Source organism: Carassius carassius, chromosome 33, assembly GCF_963082965.1.
Source record: "Carassius carassius chromosome 33, fCarCar2.1, whole genome shotgun sequence".
In the NCBI taxonomy this organism is placed as follows: domain Eukaryota; kingdom Metazoa; phylum Chordata; class Actinopteri; order Cypriniformes; family Cyprinidae; genus Carassius; species Carassius carassius.
In genome coordinates, this window is record NC_081787.1 from 5,102,457 (window position 1) to 5,118,400 (window position 15,944).

The 15,944-nt window shown below is 37.9% G+C and overlaps 1 long non-coding RNA gene across 1 annotated transcript in view; it reads left to right on the plus strand.

Moving 5' to 3' along the window:
• The first annotated feature begins 4,912 nt into the window (after nucleotides 1–4,912).
• The window catches only part of LOC132114198 (uncharacterized), a 35,622-nt gene continuing 24,590 nt past the window's right edge, over nucleotides 4,913–15,944 (plus strand). The window contains exon 1 of the long non-coding RNA XR_009425257.1: nucleotides 4,913–4,954. This is a non-coding gene — a long non-coding RNA (uncharacterized LOC132114198). The remainder of the gene's footprint in view (nucleotides 4,955–15,944) is intronic.

The following is a 15,944-nucleotide window of genomic DNA, read 5'->3' on the forward strand; positions in this document are numbered from 1 at the left end:
AAAAGAGACCTGGTATTATGTGACCATTCCAGACTTTTCAAAGCATTTGGTGTATTCTAAAGTATCTGCGAAGACTGCATGCCAATTTTAATAAAACCTCTCTTGTTCTAGAGTTTGAAGATGCACAAATAAACATTGATAAATGTTTGATCTAAAGCCCAGTGCTAATCTATGTTTTTTTCTGCATATGACTTCTCAACTAGTTTAGCCAAGGATGACCAGATTGCTGAATGTCCCTAAACCTTCCATTCAAATAAGCATATTTTTGAAGGCTAAATCTGTCTCTTTATAAAAACTCCTATTTTGGTAAGCCTTGGCTATCTTTTCTGGTGCACTGGTGCTCATATCTTTCAAATTTATGAGCTTACTAGGTTTATCTTCTATGATACATGTCAGAAATATACTGACTTTTAACACTTCTATAACCTAACAGAAATGTGAACAATATCTGAATCCCTTTTCAGTTCTGAGTAGTTTTGTAATTTGTCCATTATCCTGGCAGTGAGCCAACTAAAAAGTTAAACTAAAAGTTAAAAGTGTTTTATTGCCTGATTCACGCTTTTGTTTGTTACAGATACAGATCAGTGTATTGCTGCCTTTAAGAACCTTTGCTATTAGTTAAAGGGCATAATTGATGGAGGGAGGTGATATTTCTTCATTAAAAACTATAGCTTATCTTCATTACAATAAATATGCTGTTCATTGCCATTGTTAGAGAATAATTCAAAAATGGCTTAGTCTTTCTGTTTGCTTAGCACAGGGTTTGGAGCTGGGATTCCTAGAGCTTAATGTCCCCAATGTTCTCTAATACCAAGACATTTCTACCAAAGCAAAGACATATATGCCCATCCACTGTTAGTTCTCAGAAATGAACCTAGTTATCCTGAACCCGTAGGCAGCCTTATGGTAAAGTATGAATGTAACTTCCAATCTGATAGCATGATGAACTAGATATGTGTGCAAAGAGAAAGACAAATATAACACGATATATGTATATCAGGAGAGCTGTGGATACCGCAGGGGAGCATAGAGTGACTTTACACTTTCAAAGAATTTGAAACGTCTATTAATGGAGTCTGTGATCATGGGGTGAATGTCACCTCAATACTTTCAGTATATTACCTTATGACTGCCTGTTTAATCTTTTCATCTGAAGATCATAATTAAAGATTTACCTGCTACATATGAGCAGAATCCTCTGCACAATTAAATGTGTTCATTTCATAGAAGGTTAGAATGATTAGCCAGTCAAACTGGTTTGAAATATGTCTGAAGAGCAGAAGTCTTTGTATTTCATAGAAAATATAAAATAAATATCCCTGATCCAAGGTTCCCGCAGGGCTTGTGTTTTGACCAGTCTATATGACAGGCTAATTTATAATACTGTGGTGGAAAAGTGAATTATTTGAAATCTTGTAAATGCTGCGAGGTCATGCCCTTCCTTTGATTTCTGTGATCAAATTGAATTTGCCCCTGTATAAAAAGAAGACCTTGTATTTTGAATGTGCTATTCATTTTACGCCCACTGCCTTGTGATAGACACAGAAGGATACATGTGCAACTAGCTTTTCAACCTTGTAAAAAATGGATAATACAGGTAGTTTTGAATAACATTTCATCTTCTCAAGAAGTCTGCAAATTAAATCCTGTAGTTAAAGTTTGAAAACAATTATCTTCAGAGATGCGAACATTCTTCATGATTGTTTCATTGAACAGAATGATATAGATTCCAAAGCCATTGTGTGTAAAAGTGAACGTTTTATTGCATACATCTGACATTAAACTTGTAATGTATTACCATTTAAATTGTCCCTATAGTGCACTTGGAAATAAGGTCATTGGGTTTTACTGAAGCATTGAATCTAGTTAGCAACCTTGTTACCAACTTTTTAGCCATACTGAAAACTGAACTGAAATAGTTTCCACCGTTAATTTATTCAAAGCAACACAAGCTTGTTTATTCCAGACCAAAGAGTTTGCGTTTATGGTCTAGAGATCCCATAAATTCAGTGCCCTTGCAAGGTGAATGAAGTCCCTCTGGAGTTCTTTGACCTGTTAAGGCCTTTATTTTGCCCCCCGCTGTTGTCGCCAGCAAAGGCAATTGCATTTTAAGATGTGCTTTACATTACAAAGGTGGAATAATGTCCATAGCCTGAAGTATGCCGCTATTGCGAACACAGCGGTTATTATGTGCACTGCCGAGAGAGTGGACCATAGAGGCCTGTCCCATTTTGCTTTTAAACAGTCCACTGGATCTGTCCTAAAATCCAAATGGCTGATGTTGCTGACCAAAAGTAGGGTATTGTCTGTTTCAGTGTATTTCAAAGAAACCACTTTTAACTAAATAACTAAATGTAAAAAATAAATTAAATAATTTAATTGTTGTGGCCATTACAGTGCAAATGTCCATATCTGTAGAATTATGTTGGTCTGAATCTCTCAAAGGTCTCAGAGTGGAGTATTTTGGTGAGCAGCTGGGAAAGTGTTCTCCCTCAGGTCCGAAAAGATTTTATCAGGGCTGGTGATAAATGTGAGCCTCTGTCACAGGTTGGTGGTGAGAAGCCTGTTTACTTGAAAGGAAATTTCTGTCATAGTAAAGGTCAAGTTCTTTCACTTTTTCTTCAGGATCCTGGAAGGAAATTGCTTTTGCGTTTAGAGGTGCAACAAGGGAGGCTAGAAGATGACACACACATCATTCATAAAGACATATCCAGAATCTTGGACAGTATTTTAAGTCTCTCAATTGATACGAAGATCTCAAATGTGTGGTAACGGATGAAATTCATTTCATATCCTGTTAAAATTGAGTGATTTGTAGATTATTAGTAGTTTACTGTAGGATTTAATCTGAAGTAGTACTCTTGAAGGAACAATTTAATTTTTTATTCACCCTTGTATCATTCCAAACATATGGAACACAAAAAGTATCAGATTATTATTATTATTTTAAGCAATTCTTTTATCATTTTTGACATTCCTAGTTAACTGATTTTTTTTTTTTTTTTTTTATCACTAAAATGAGTTTCGGTGTAAGCTTTCATTCTTTGTCCCAGGGAGTTTTGGCTTGCATAATAGTGCACAAGTCACATGGACCACATTAAATGTGCTTGGGGTTCTTTAAAAGGAAAATAACTTGCGGCAAAGATGATAATTTATACAAAGAAATTGTTAACAGATCACATCACCAAAATAAAATTTCCTAGAATCCTAGAATTGGTTCATAGCCAGAGCTTTAAAACTGTGGCATTTGCTGTTAGTATAAGAACTCTTTGTAGGCTACTAGTAAAATGCAGACAGATTGACAGGCTGAATTTAGTGTGAAGGGCCTGGGGAAAAGGCTAATTGGAATGAATGAAAGATTTGAATTAAGGAAAGTCAGAGGTGCTGCTTCCTCCCCTAATCGTTTTTCTCTCCAGGAAAAAGCCTGTTTCCCGTTGAGGTTAAATTAAGCTATTTAGCTGGTCGCCATGTGTCATTGGCTCTTTGACCTTCCTTTTCTCACAAGCTGAGTTTCATGTCTGGCACATCTGACTCTGCGCTCTGATCTTCCAGACTAAAAGGAAAACCGCAGAAACAATATGTTACCGTTTCACCTTTGCGGTTATTTCGAGCATGTTATTGGAAGAACGGCACACCGCTAATTAATAATCATCTAAATTGTGATTCTTTGGGCATCACTGAACTTCTGGGAGCATACAAGATCCTTTTCAGAAATAGGTTAATGGAAGAATTTAATTCTGTATTTTTTTTTTTTTTTTTTGCAACACTGTTACTGATTTTAATTGTGTGTGCGGGGTAGGGGTGTTTTGGTGGGTATACTTTCTCAGTATGTTCAATTACTGTCTCCGATCATTAGGAATCTTACATTAATCCTCATGCTCACGGCAATCGGGTTTACATCTGAACAGGTTTGTGCTCTCCTTCATTCATAGGTGAGAAAACAACAGCGAATCTATTTCTATCTCAATGTGGTGCTTAGCCAAAGGAAACACTTGTGCTGATTGTATAGACAGCACACCTATACTTAACCCTGCTAGGGACCACCTGCCTATCTGGAAATGGGCTTCAGGTGGGGGAGGCCACACTGATTCCACTCACTCTGTGTGGGCTTCTGTTGGCCTCTCAGGGTGTTATTGCACATCTTGTCCTACTGTGATGCACACATTACATTCTACAGCCCACAAGACAGCACCAATGCATGCTGTACCTGCACTGTCAGAAATAAAAAGGTACAAAAGCTGTCCCTGGGGCAGTATACTTTCTAAAGTATTCATTTGTATATTAGTAACTTAGTGTTCAGATTAGTATCGAAGTAGTATTAGTACCTGTCAGAGTTCTTCCATAAAATCTTCAGGAGACATTCATAGAATCTTCAAAATTAAATTTTATTAACTGCCACACTCATATACGGTTCACAATAGTGCAAGAACATATGGGAAAACAAAAGAAAAGGAAAGGAAAGGAAAGGAAAGGAAAGGAAAGGAAAGGAAAGGAAAGGAAAGGAAAGGAAAGGAAAGGAAAACTAACTGATAAATAAAATTAACAGGCTACTGCGTTCTGGGCCTAAGATGTTTCTCCAGGGATCCCTCGCCAGAACTGACCCAGCCCTAGGCAAATCACACCCTTTTAACAAAACAGATCAAACCATTTTATAATTACAGGGGGACTTAAGTCCATACATCAAACCTAAATGAAAAAGAAAGGTATAATATATACACAAATTCTATAAGCATTAAATTCCATTCACCATAAAGCAATAATAAAATAAACTGGAAAGAACGCCCTTTACTATAACAACATTACAATTAAAAAAACAATCCAGACCCTTGTGGTACACAAACTACATTTCCCATAATTCCTAACACAGGATATAAAGGACATCAGGAAACGCCGCGCTGTTTTAATTACAAACCTTGGTTCCATGCTGCAGTCGTGGATCCCGGCAGAACCACGGGTAAGATACTCAATCCTTCAACTAATTGAAGAAAATAATAACCCATATCTTGTGTAGTTGTGGTTTTATTCAATCACTAGCGTGCACTCTAGTAATGAATTGTGTCGCTCTTTGATCTTCAATGAGCGCATAAGAGACAACATGTACAACTGACACTAAATGTTTTGGGGTAAAAGAGACAAAATGAATACATTAAATTTATAAACAAACAAACAAACAAAATTAATCACAATTAATCCCTTAAAAAATAAATTTCTCCTACAAAGAAATAAATTAAATTAAAAGAAGTCTAGAACAATTTAAATTAACTAGCCCAATTCTTACTACAAGTGTGGCCTTAGCCATCACAGTACCTTTTAAAAGGTTACTGCCACAGTGGCAGCTTTTGTACGTTTTTTTCCCCCTGAGAGTGGCCAGACCTCACCTTCAGACTTTTACAATGCCTATGCGGTTAAACACTTTTTTTTCTCTCTAGCACTTTAGTTCATTAAGTTGACTTGACAATTACAGGAAATTATGAAGAGGAGATGATTACATAAGCCAAACTCAAACTGATGTTGCCCACATAAGCACCACAGCTCATTATGCGTGCGACGTGTGCTTTTCTCCTCTTGATTAACTCCCATATTTGATCTAAATGTACAGATGAATGCACAGATATGCCTGCTCAATACAGCCTTTAAAAGGCAAACCTCTATAGTACGACTGAAACGATTCCTCGAGTAACTCGATTACAAAAAATGATCGAGGCAAATTCCTCTGCCTCGAAGCCTCTTTTAATTTATTTTAAATCTCACGTCAGGTTCTTTCGCAATTATTTTTTTTAATGTGACAACGCGTTTACGTCACCCACAAAGCGGAAGGAGACACAAGCGCTGCGTCTGAAATCGCATACTGCAAGGAGTCAGCAGTGTTTTGATCTGAGGGCGCGGGCAAACGTAGAGAGAACGTCGTGGCATGTGTCCATTGCAAGATAGAGCTGGCATACCACAGCTAAGGCCCTATGATTTCCGCAATGCAGAAAACGCGGAGGGAATCGCGGAATCCAGTCATAAAAACGGACTTTTTACAGTTTAATGCGGAATGGCACGGAAATTTGCCAAATTTTGAATGAATTAATCAAAAATAGGTCATTACACTTACATCAAATCACGATATGGACTAATATCTGTAAATATTAAGCCGGAACAGTCTATTTAAATATGAATCCTGCATGTTCTGCGTCAGAGGTGGAAAGTAACGAATTACATTTACTCGCGTTACTGTAATTGAGTAGCTTTTTTGTGTACTAATACTTTTTAAAGTAATTTTTTAAATCTGTAATTTTACTTTTACTTAAGTATATTTTGTTTAAAGTATTGTAATTCGCTACATTTTAAAACACAATAATTACTGAGTAAAAAAAAAAAAAAAATTCGCTCCCTGGAAACTACGGCAGTAAATAACGGGCAGGAGGGCAAACTGGCGCTAAAATCACAAGAAAGGTGCAGACGGTCAAAACAGGCGTTAGTGGTGCAGACACCGCTGAAAGCGAAACCCCGTCATATTCTGAAGTTGAACTCAAAGAAATTAAGTGAACCCCTGGCCATATGTATGCTCTATTATGCAGTGTAAGCTGTACTTGCCTAGGAAGACCAAACTAGCAGCTTATAAAATCTCGACAAGACATCAACCCTTCGCAAGAATGTAGAGGTTAGCTAAATAATTGCATCGTTGCATTGGTGGTTAAAATGAAGCTTTGACATTTTAGCAAGAGGTTTTGCACAAATTAGCCAAAAAGACAGTGGCGAGGAGTGTGCTATATATATCATCTGCGATAATATCATGTTTTTTGTTTTAATGATGTGCGCGCATTTATAGTGTGTTCTTTCACTGTGTGATCCAGTCTCCTAAAATGCATTTAGAATGATCACAAAATTGAAGATATAGGGGGCAGAAAATTCACATATTTATGTAATTTCATATATTAAATCAAAATCACACAAAGAAGGCCGTCTTTTCCTCCAAAAATCATCATGAATATATACATACATATATATAACAGTTCAGTAAACAAGTTAATTAAGAGACTTGCATTCAGACACAATATTGCCTTTTTTAGCTCTATTTCTACAACAGAAAATAATTCCAAACACAGCCACCAAAGCACAGTTTTGCGTCTCTGAGCAACGTGACAGTGTTTCGTTTCTGAATGAATCAACCGTTTAAATGATTCGGTTCAGTCGCAATGACTCACTTATTAACAGTGACTTGCTGACACATACTGGCCATTTTAATTTCACATTTAAAGTATCTTTTGATTTTTTTTAAATTAATTTCTTATCATTTCAAATGAGTATTCAACATTTTATGTCTTCTATGTCAAAACATTATTCATGCAGTTGTAACTGCAGGTTAAATGCATTCTTGTCCTGCACTAAACAGTGTAATACATCTAAATGCCACTTCCAATGAATCTTCTGCATTAAAAGATGAGTTTGTTGATACTGATTTGCCTGGTAACAGCCCAAATGTTTTATTATTCTAAATAACTGATTCCTTTAATTAAAAACAACTAGTTTGAGATTAATAGACCTATCCCAGGGGTGTCAAACTCAGTTCCTGGAGGGCCGTAGCCCTGCAGAGTTTAGTTCTAACCCTGCTCCAGCACACATATCATGTAGTTTTCAAATAAACCTAAATGATAAGATTAGCTGGATCAGGTGTGTTTAATTAGGGTTATATCTAAACTGTGCAGGACTGTGGCCCTCCAGGAACTGAGTTTGACACCCTTGGCCTGTCCCATTTTTGCCTCCCTCCCACTGTTAAAATGTAACTAAGTAATTTTTACTCTGAGTAAATTTTAAATGAGCTACTTTTTACTTTTACTTGAGTAGATTTTTAGACTGGTACTTTTACTTGTACTTGAGTAAAATTTCATTAATGTAATGGTACTTTTACTTGAGTAGAATATTTTTTGTACTCTTTCCACCTCTGTTCTGCGTGTCTCTGTTAATGAACTGAGCAAAACTGTAAGTTACGTCAACCCGTCAAAATAAAAGTCCGGTTTAAAGACAAGTAATCTTATTTGTCAGATGTATTACTATTGTTCAGCAGAATGTACATAGCCTACTACAAAAAAACAAACAAAAAAATCAAACATTATTCTTAATGCACTTAATTCATCTGTCAACTTTATAGTCATTGCTCACAGTACAAGTACAGACAGAGAAACAATGGGTAATAATTAAATGTTTTTTATGTATGCATTGCATTCTATGCATTTTCTCTTGCATAATTAATGTTGCACTTTACGCAAAAACACATTTTATCCGATTACTCGATGGAATTTTTGGTAGAATACTCGATTAGGAAAATATTCGATAGCTACAGCCCTACTCTATAGTAGGGTCTTCTCCACATGGTCTCCAGCAAAAAGGCCAAATCTGCTTGCATTTAGCCCCAGACAGTGAGCATTAGCAGGGGAGGCTCTTTCTCAAGCTCATCCTGAAGATAAGGCCTTTAGTACTCAAAGCTCAGGGACAAGATCACCCTGACTGAAACAACTTGAAAGGCAATTTTCCATACCTTTGCTCTTCAGTACATTCTCTTCCTCTTCTTATCAACTAAACGCCCTCCCCTCTGTGAACTCCTCCTCCGAGCTTAAATGCCTCTCCAAGATGTTTGTATTCACTCAGTGACATGATGAAATATGAGGCTCCATTTAAACTCCCAAAACCAGCCCAGTGGGCTCATGTTGTTAGTTGGCCTGTGTGATGAATTGTATTAGTTTGCATTGGCAGGTCTAGCAAATGCTTTAATAAGATGATGCTTTGACTGTTTCTTATTAAAACACCTTGTTTTCTGATAGCTCTAGTTTCAGATATGCCTTTTATTAGATTTTATTTTGTTACATTGTCCCCCTGAGCTTTCTTACAAAGCTGTACCAGAGAAAGGTAATTGTTGATTTCACAGTTTTGGGAATAGCAATTGACCTATTTGGTTGATTTACATTTTCTGTGACTTGAAGCACATTAAACTGATATTCCTACTTGCCTGGTTTACAACTTTAATTTTTCTTGAATTCTATTTGAATGGACTGGAATCAAATAGATGGCATATATGTATGTACATAAACCGCTTTTTTTTATGGATCGTCTACATACACATGCCATATGCATGATATATTTACACATATTATCTTAATGCAGTTAATTGCAGTGACAGACAATGCCTATGCGGTGAAACACTTTTCATTTTTTTTTCTCTCTAGCACTTTAGTTCATTAAGTTGACTTGACAATTACAGGAAATTATGAAGAGGAGATGATTACATAAGCCAAACTCAAACTGATGTTGCCCACATAAGCACCACAGCTCATTATGTGTGCAACGTATGCTTTTCTCCTCTTGATTAACTCCCATATTTGATCTAAATGTACAGATGAATGCACAGATATGCCTGCTCAATACAGCCTTTAAAAGGCAAGCCTCTATAGTAGGGCTGAAACAATTCCTCGAGTAACTCGATTACAAAAAATGATCGAGGCAAATTCCTCTGCCTCGAAGCCTCTTTTAATTTATTTTAAATCTCACGTCAGGTTCTTTCACAATTATTATTTTTTTATGTGACACAACGCGTTTACGTCACCCACAAAGCGGAAGGAGACACATGCGCTGCGTCTGAAATCGCATACTGCAAGGAGTCAGCAGTGTTTTGATCTGAGGGCACGGGCAAACGTAGAGAGAACGTTGTGGCATGTGTCCATTGCAAGATAGAGCTGGCATACCACAACTAGGTATGTGTTGGGTAAAGTTACTTTCAAAAGTAATGCATTACAATATTGCATTACTCCCTAAAAAAGTAACTTGCGTTAGTTATTTTTTATGAAAAGTAATGGGTTACGTTACTTTTGTTACTTTTAAAATATGAGCAGGGCTTGATTGTTTTTAATATAAGATCTATTTATAGCAAATGTAAAAGCCCTTTCACACCAAAAAGTGTAATGAATAAACCTCAGGCTGAAGGAAAAGTAAATTCACGTCTGTACAATAGAACGCAGGAGAAGGTTCAACACTCTCCAGCAATAAAACAAAACAAAACAATGAAGCACAACTGTTCGTTTATCTAAAGTCATTTTTGCTTATTAGTATGGTTGATTTGGATTATCAAAGGTCAGCAGCAAAGACATTAGTTAATAAAATGGGATTACATACATTTGTGTTGTTTAACATTTAATTATTGCAAGTTTGCGTCATGTTCTAAGTTTGCATTTCACGGTTTTAATTAATTTTGTTGAATACTAAATCAGTTTTTTTTGCAAGTGGGATGAATTAATGCACATTCAGCACATTTAGTCTAGAACTACATCATGTTCACACAGTGTACTCAATGCCTCTGTATTTCTGATTTCTCCCAATATGGGGACAGGAGACTTGTCAATAAATGGGAAAACAAAGTAACTGGCGTTACTTTTTGAAAAAGTAACTCAGATGTTTACTTGTAAATTAAAGTAATGTTACTTTACTAGTTACTTGAAAAAAGTAATCTGATTATGGTGACAGACATCAGTGGCCCTTTCCCTTGTGACACTGGCTTGTCACAGTTAAGGAGTGAGTGAAAAAAGGAAAGGGACAGACACAAGATTTTCAGTGGGATTTGGGCTCCTATATCCCTAGCCATCCCCCCAGAGTTGTCGTACTCCTCCCCTTGTGTGTGGAAGTCACAGAGACCGATAGGAATAGATCTGTATGAATCACACACAGTGCAGCCCTGTCAATGTCACTGCCATCATTCCCATGCAGACTTGAGCACTAACTAGTTTACCTTGGATCACTGATTCCACTCTCTTTTATGTTTCCTTTCTCCACACGTCTTACGTTCTCCATCAAGCTGTCTGGGGACTAATCAAAGTTGACAACCTCCCACCTCCCCACACCAGCCCCTGTGCAGCCGGCGCTGGCTCACGCTCAGACGTGAAGGGACCGCAAAGTTCAGATTACTTTTTAAGTTCCATTGTGATTATTCTTATCTGCTATCAAATTAAAGCCGAGCAACATTTCACAATGGGCTTCCACCTATGAATATAGAGGGGTTTAGACAGCGAGAGGGTCCTTGGGGGGTGTTTGCACAAATAGGATATGAAAGACCTCGTTATCAGCGTGGCAATGTTTGCAGAGATAAGAGGACAGACTGCTGCAATCCTCCTGGAAGGAAGAAAAAAAAAACATCTGCGGATGCACCACATACAGCCACACATCACCTATCTGTATGTGCTATTCATCAAGGCTCAATGATAGGGGGGAAATAAGCAGGGCTGACATTACTGCACAAGCCGAGGCGGTCTCGCTCTTTCTGACTCCTCTATAATTGCCATGTCGAGAATTTGTGGTTCTTCATAAACCGGCTGCTGTCGGATGGCACTTCCCATGGCCAGCCCTGGAAACAGATGTCAGAGTCACCGGCCTCCATTAGTCCGGCCCTCGCACAGGGATAACTCATTCCTCCAGACCGGCCTCCAGACATCAGGCTCTCTCCTCGCATTCATCTGGTCTCAGAGCCAGAGAATGAGTTTAAAAGAGAGATGGAGAGACAGACAGGGAGACGCTGGGTGTCTAATGACAGGGCACGGTGCCATGCGGTTTCTTTAACTCACGCTTGTTCCTGTAAACTCTAACGCCAGTGCGCCTGCTAGCAGTGTCACTCCATTTTAGACACTCATTAAGGTCGTGTATGTCTCTACCTGTCACCGTGCACAAGTCTGTGATGGTTACCTGCCGAAGTTGTCCTACCCCGAACATGATTTTGTGTTTGTTCCTGGGCCAATTATTCATTGCATGCTGACATTTCGGCAAAATGTTTGGGGTACTTTTTCCACCCTGCGGGTCTTAAGAGGAAGTCTGCGATGATCAAATAATGCAGTCCTAGAGAGGACAAAAAAAAAATGTAAGTGTTAGAGGTAATGGGCCTCATTTCTGAAGGAATCTAATCCACCCACGTTTTCATCATAAATCTCCAGACATAATTATTTTCAAGGACTGTGAGCTTCTGTTCAGCTTTATTAATCAATAAAAATACCCATATCAATGCTGTAAGTGGTCTTTGGCTGTCTTCCGAAGCTTTTTTTATTTGAAGATTGCCGTTGCATGCACTGCTGCTCCTGGAGAAATGTGCCTTGGAGACACATGTCTCGGATTGAATTATGGGACAGTTGAATTGTTCGCTGTGGGGTCCTTTTTGATATTTTCACTTAAACGATACTGAATAGTGAGACATGTGGATATATCTAGCAGGTGTCTCACGTAATCCCGTCCTCACCCCTCCCCGGGCCTGTGATTGGCTGAGAGGGGTCTCAGCTTGTTGTCTGAAGGGGCAGATTGCAGCAGATTGGTGATGTGCTGCTGAGGCTGGCATGCTGATGCCAGGGACACTGTGACTGGCAGCATGATATAGCCCACAAGAGGACGTGACTCTCTGAGATGCTAATGAGAGCAGAGCACCTGTTAGCCATAGACAGGCCCCACAGGGGGTACAGAGAGCGTGAATAAGGGACAGAAAACCATCCAAATTCACCAGGCTCACCGTTTGGAAGAGGAACAGCTCAGTTATTGTTTTGGTTTAAGTTATTTAGGGGGTATTGAAACACAATAGAGAAAATAGGTGTTTTTTTTTTTTACTTTTTCTCTCCAGCTGAAAATACCACTATAGAGTAGGAAATCCATCCATCCAGACAAGCAGTCAAGAGGATTAAAGGTGGGGTATGTATTTTTTCAAAAACGCTTTAGAACACTGAGTCGGGCCGAGTATCAAAAGAAACTTGTAGCCAATCAGCAGTAGGGGGCATGCCTACTCATGATGGGGAGGAGAGAGTGCTCAGTGTGCAGGACAGACATTAGCCGAGCCCAGTGATGACCGAAAGATAGAGATGGTGCATAAAAAAACAAGAGGAAAATGTCTGCAAAAAAAGAATGCTTATGATAGGTCAAGAAGTACTGTAGGATCCATGTAAATATTGAATCAGACTTCCAGCTATCTGCCACATTGTCTGGGATGTGCTCATATGTCTGGGATGGAGCTATCAAAATAGGGGCAAGACCCTTTTGGGGATAAAAGGACTTGCTGCGATCCTTTCACAAGATCATTGAATTCTGTGCTGATCTTCAGTTGTTACAGATTTTATATATAAATGTTAAATCTTTCCTTAGAAATTCAAAGGGCATAAGTTTACGTTTCAATTACCAGAGCCCTACTTTACAATTCAGATTATGCTTTTAAATTACATAACACATGTAATTAGATCAAAAAAAGCTAATCTAACACATTTGTGTCTCTTTATTGCAGGGCAGATTATACAAGATATAAGCTATTATAGCTGTTATTCAATAACCTATAGCTTTGAAAGAATATTTTTAAAGGACATTTTGCAGGTTAACCACCACTTTCGATTAATGGTTACATAAATCACTCAAGATATGTATATCATTTTTAAAATGTCTCAAAAATGGTCTTAAAGTCCAGTTTTTTTAAGTTTTTGGTATTAACGTTTTTTTTTTTTACGCAACTCTGTGATGACGTCACGTTGGGGAGAAGTGGAGGAAAGGTAACCTCAGCCTAGTTTGATGCCGCGTTCCAGGCAACCCGTAACCCGTGTTTTTCCAAACTTAAACCCATGAAAGTGCACTGGAACGGCAGTCAAACATGTGACTTCCCACCCGTGAACTTGTACTAGATCGGTGTACTCCGAGTTCTGACGTCACACAGCACACGGAACAACAATGACAGCCCCTACGGATAATACTGCCTATGGACGCAGTTTTTATGCAAGTGGTATATGTTGAAAAAATTATTTTAGGTCAATGTAAAGTTGCAATAAAATCTAGCTACAATTCCTTGCGCTCAGAAAGTTTGGCGTAACTTGCCTGGAACGGTACAAAGTCGTTAGTCGTGGTATGAAATAGTGATTACGAGCTCAAGACCTGCCTAGAATGCAGCATCAGAACTAGAGTTTCATTATAACCTTTTTTATGAATATGGATAAGGCAATGCTATATTCACTGTCACTTTTTTTTTTTATCTCTCGATGGAGTGCTGTGAATCACCACAGATAATATCATATGTCCGCTTGGTGCGAATTAAGCCCATACCTCCCCCTCTTTGTGGACTCCCTGTGCTTTCCCACAATCCAATCTTGACAGCCTGACTGATGTAGACGATAAGCTGGAAAACCAGGGGTTCAGCCAATCTCCCCCGGCCCCCTGCCCTGTTCAAACCAGTAGCAGAAAACATATCATCTGTAACCTGTGAGAAAAGGCCAGGACACTATGGGATCTTTTATTAGCCATCTGACCTGTGTGTGTGTTTGTGTGAATCACCCTCACTCATGCCCTTAGATCATGCCTGTCATCTCAAACAACATTGCAGACAGGTTTCAGTACAACTACCTCATGTTCAGCTTGTTTTTCGAGTAGCTAGTTAGATGATGGCGAGTCTAAAACTGTGGTTTCAGTACAGAACTGCTTCTCTGCTCTTAAATCACGTTTTGTCTTTCTCTTTCACTCTGTATTACATTGAACAAATAAGCCAATTAACAGTGCCGGTGGCTCACTTTCTAGCAGAGGATTTGTAGGAAAGCGCTTTGAGGAAGCTGGTAGATGGACCGGTGGTATTGTTGAGGATCATACAGTATCTCCCTTTATTACCTGCCTGTGATATCGGATCATGTGTACCTCTTATGGACACCAGTGGAAGTCTTTTATATGAAATAGGAAATGTGACGGTTTTGTTAATTTATATACTGAAAGGATTGCTGTGCTCTGTGCACACTTAAAACTCGCTGTGTTGGATATTTGCCAACCAAGCATCTGGTCATATCATATCAAGATGCTGGGAGTATGTTGACATTTTCCGCTGCAGAATTATGCATCACATACCGGATTGATAGGTTGGTTCATCCCCCCTGATAGTGATGCAGTGATGCAATCAAACAACTATTGCTCCACCATTTCCATCATTCTCACTGACACACACATGCAGATCCGAGCACACTTTGATGTATTCAACTAAGGAAACTTTTAGTCTTATAGACTTTTAGAGAAGCACTCAAAATGCTTTACAATCTTTCACCACAGTGTATTAAATCTATGTAATGTATTAAGTGTGGAAATATATATCCTTTTTTTCCCTAATGAAAGTCATGAAATTTTCCACTGCATTGTCATTTCCATCACATCTCAAATTATACATTGTGATCACATTTTGTAATGGAGTTACACTGGTAGACATGACATTTTGAAGTAATTTGGAATAAAACACCTATCTCCTTTGTTATGCAAAGGCTAATTTCATAGTATCCTCAATGCAAACAATTAAACCATGTTTCACACTTTTTGCATGATTTGAGAAAATTACAGCTTGATTGAAAATTACGCACAAAAAAAAAAATTTCCTATTTTTTTTTTATTTATTTACATTTCACATCTGATGTCTGACATTTTTTGCCCAATCTGTTTATTGACTTTTTTTAGGTGCCAAATTGTTTGGTTTGGAAACTGGAAATAGGGCAGTTGTAATAATAATAATAATAATAATAATAATATATATATATATATATATATATATATATATATATATATATATATATATATATATATATATATATATATATATATATATATATATATATATATATATATATATATATATATATATATCTCAAATATATATTATCTCAATCAATAAAATCAGTAAAATAAGAATAAATAAAACTGAAATTGAAATGTAATTTGTCAGATTTTCTGGGTATGGCACAAATTTAAAACAATCTATGTACAGGATGCCAATAAAGCAATACAGTTTGAAATTTCAACTGAGGAAGACAGAGTCCAATAATTGCTGAGTGCGGCCAATCCTGGATAAAATCGTCTCAAGGTTACGTATGTAACCCTGGTTCCTTGAAGGAACGAGACACTGCGTAAAGCACTTTGGGGAACGTCCCTGACGAGACCGACTCTGA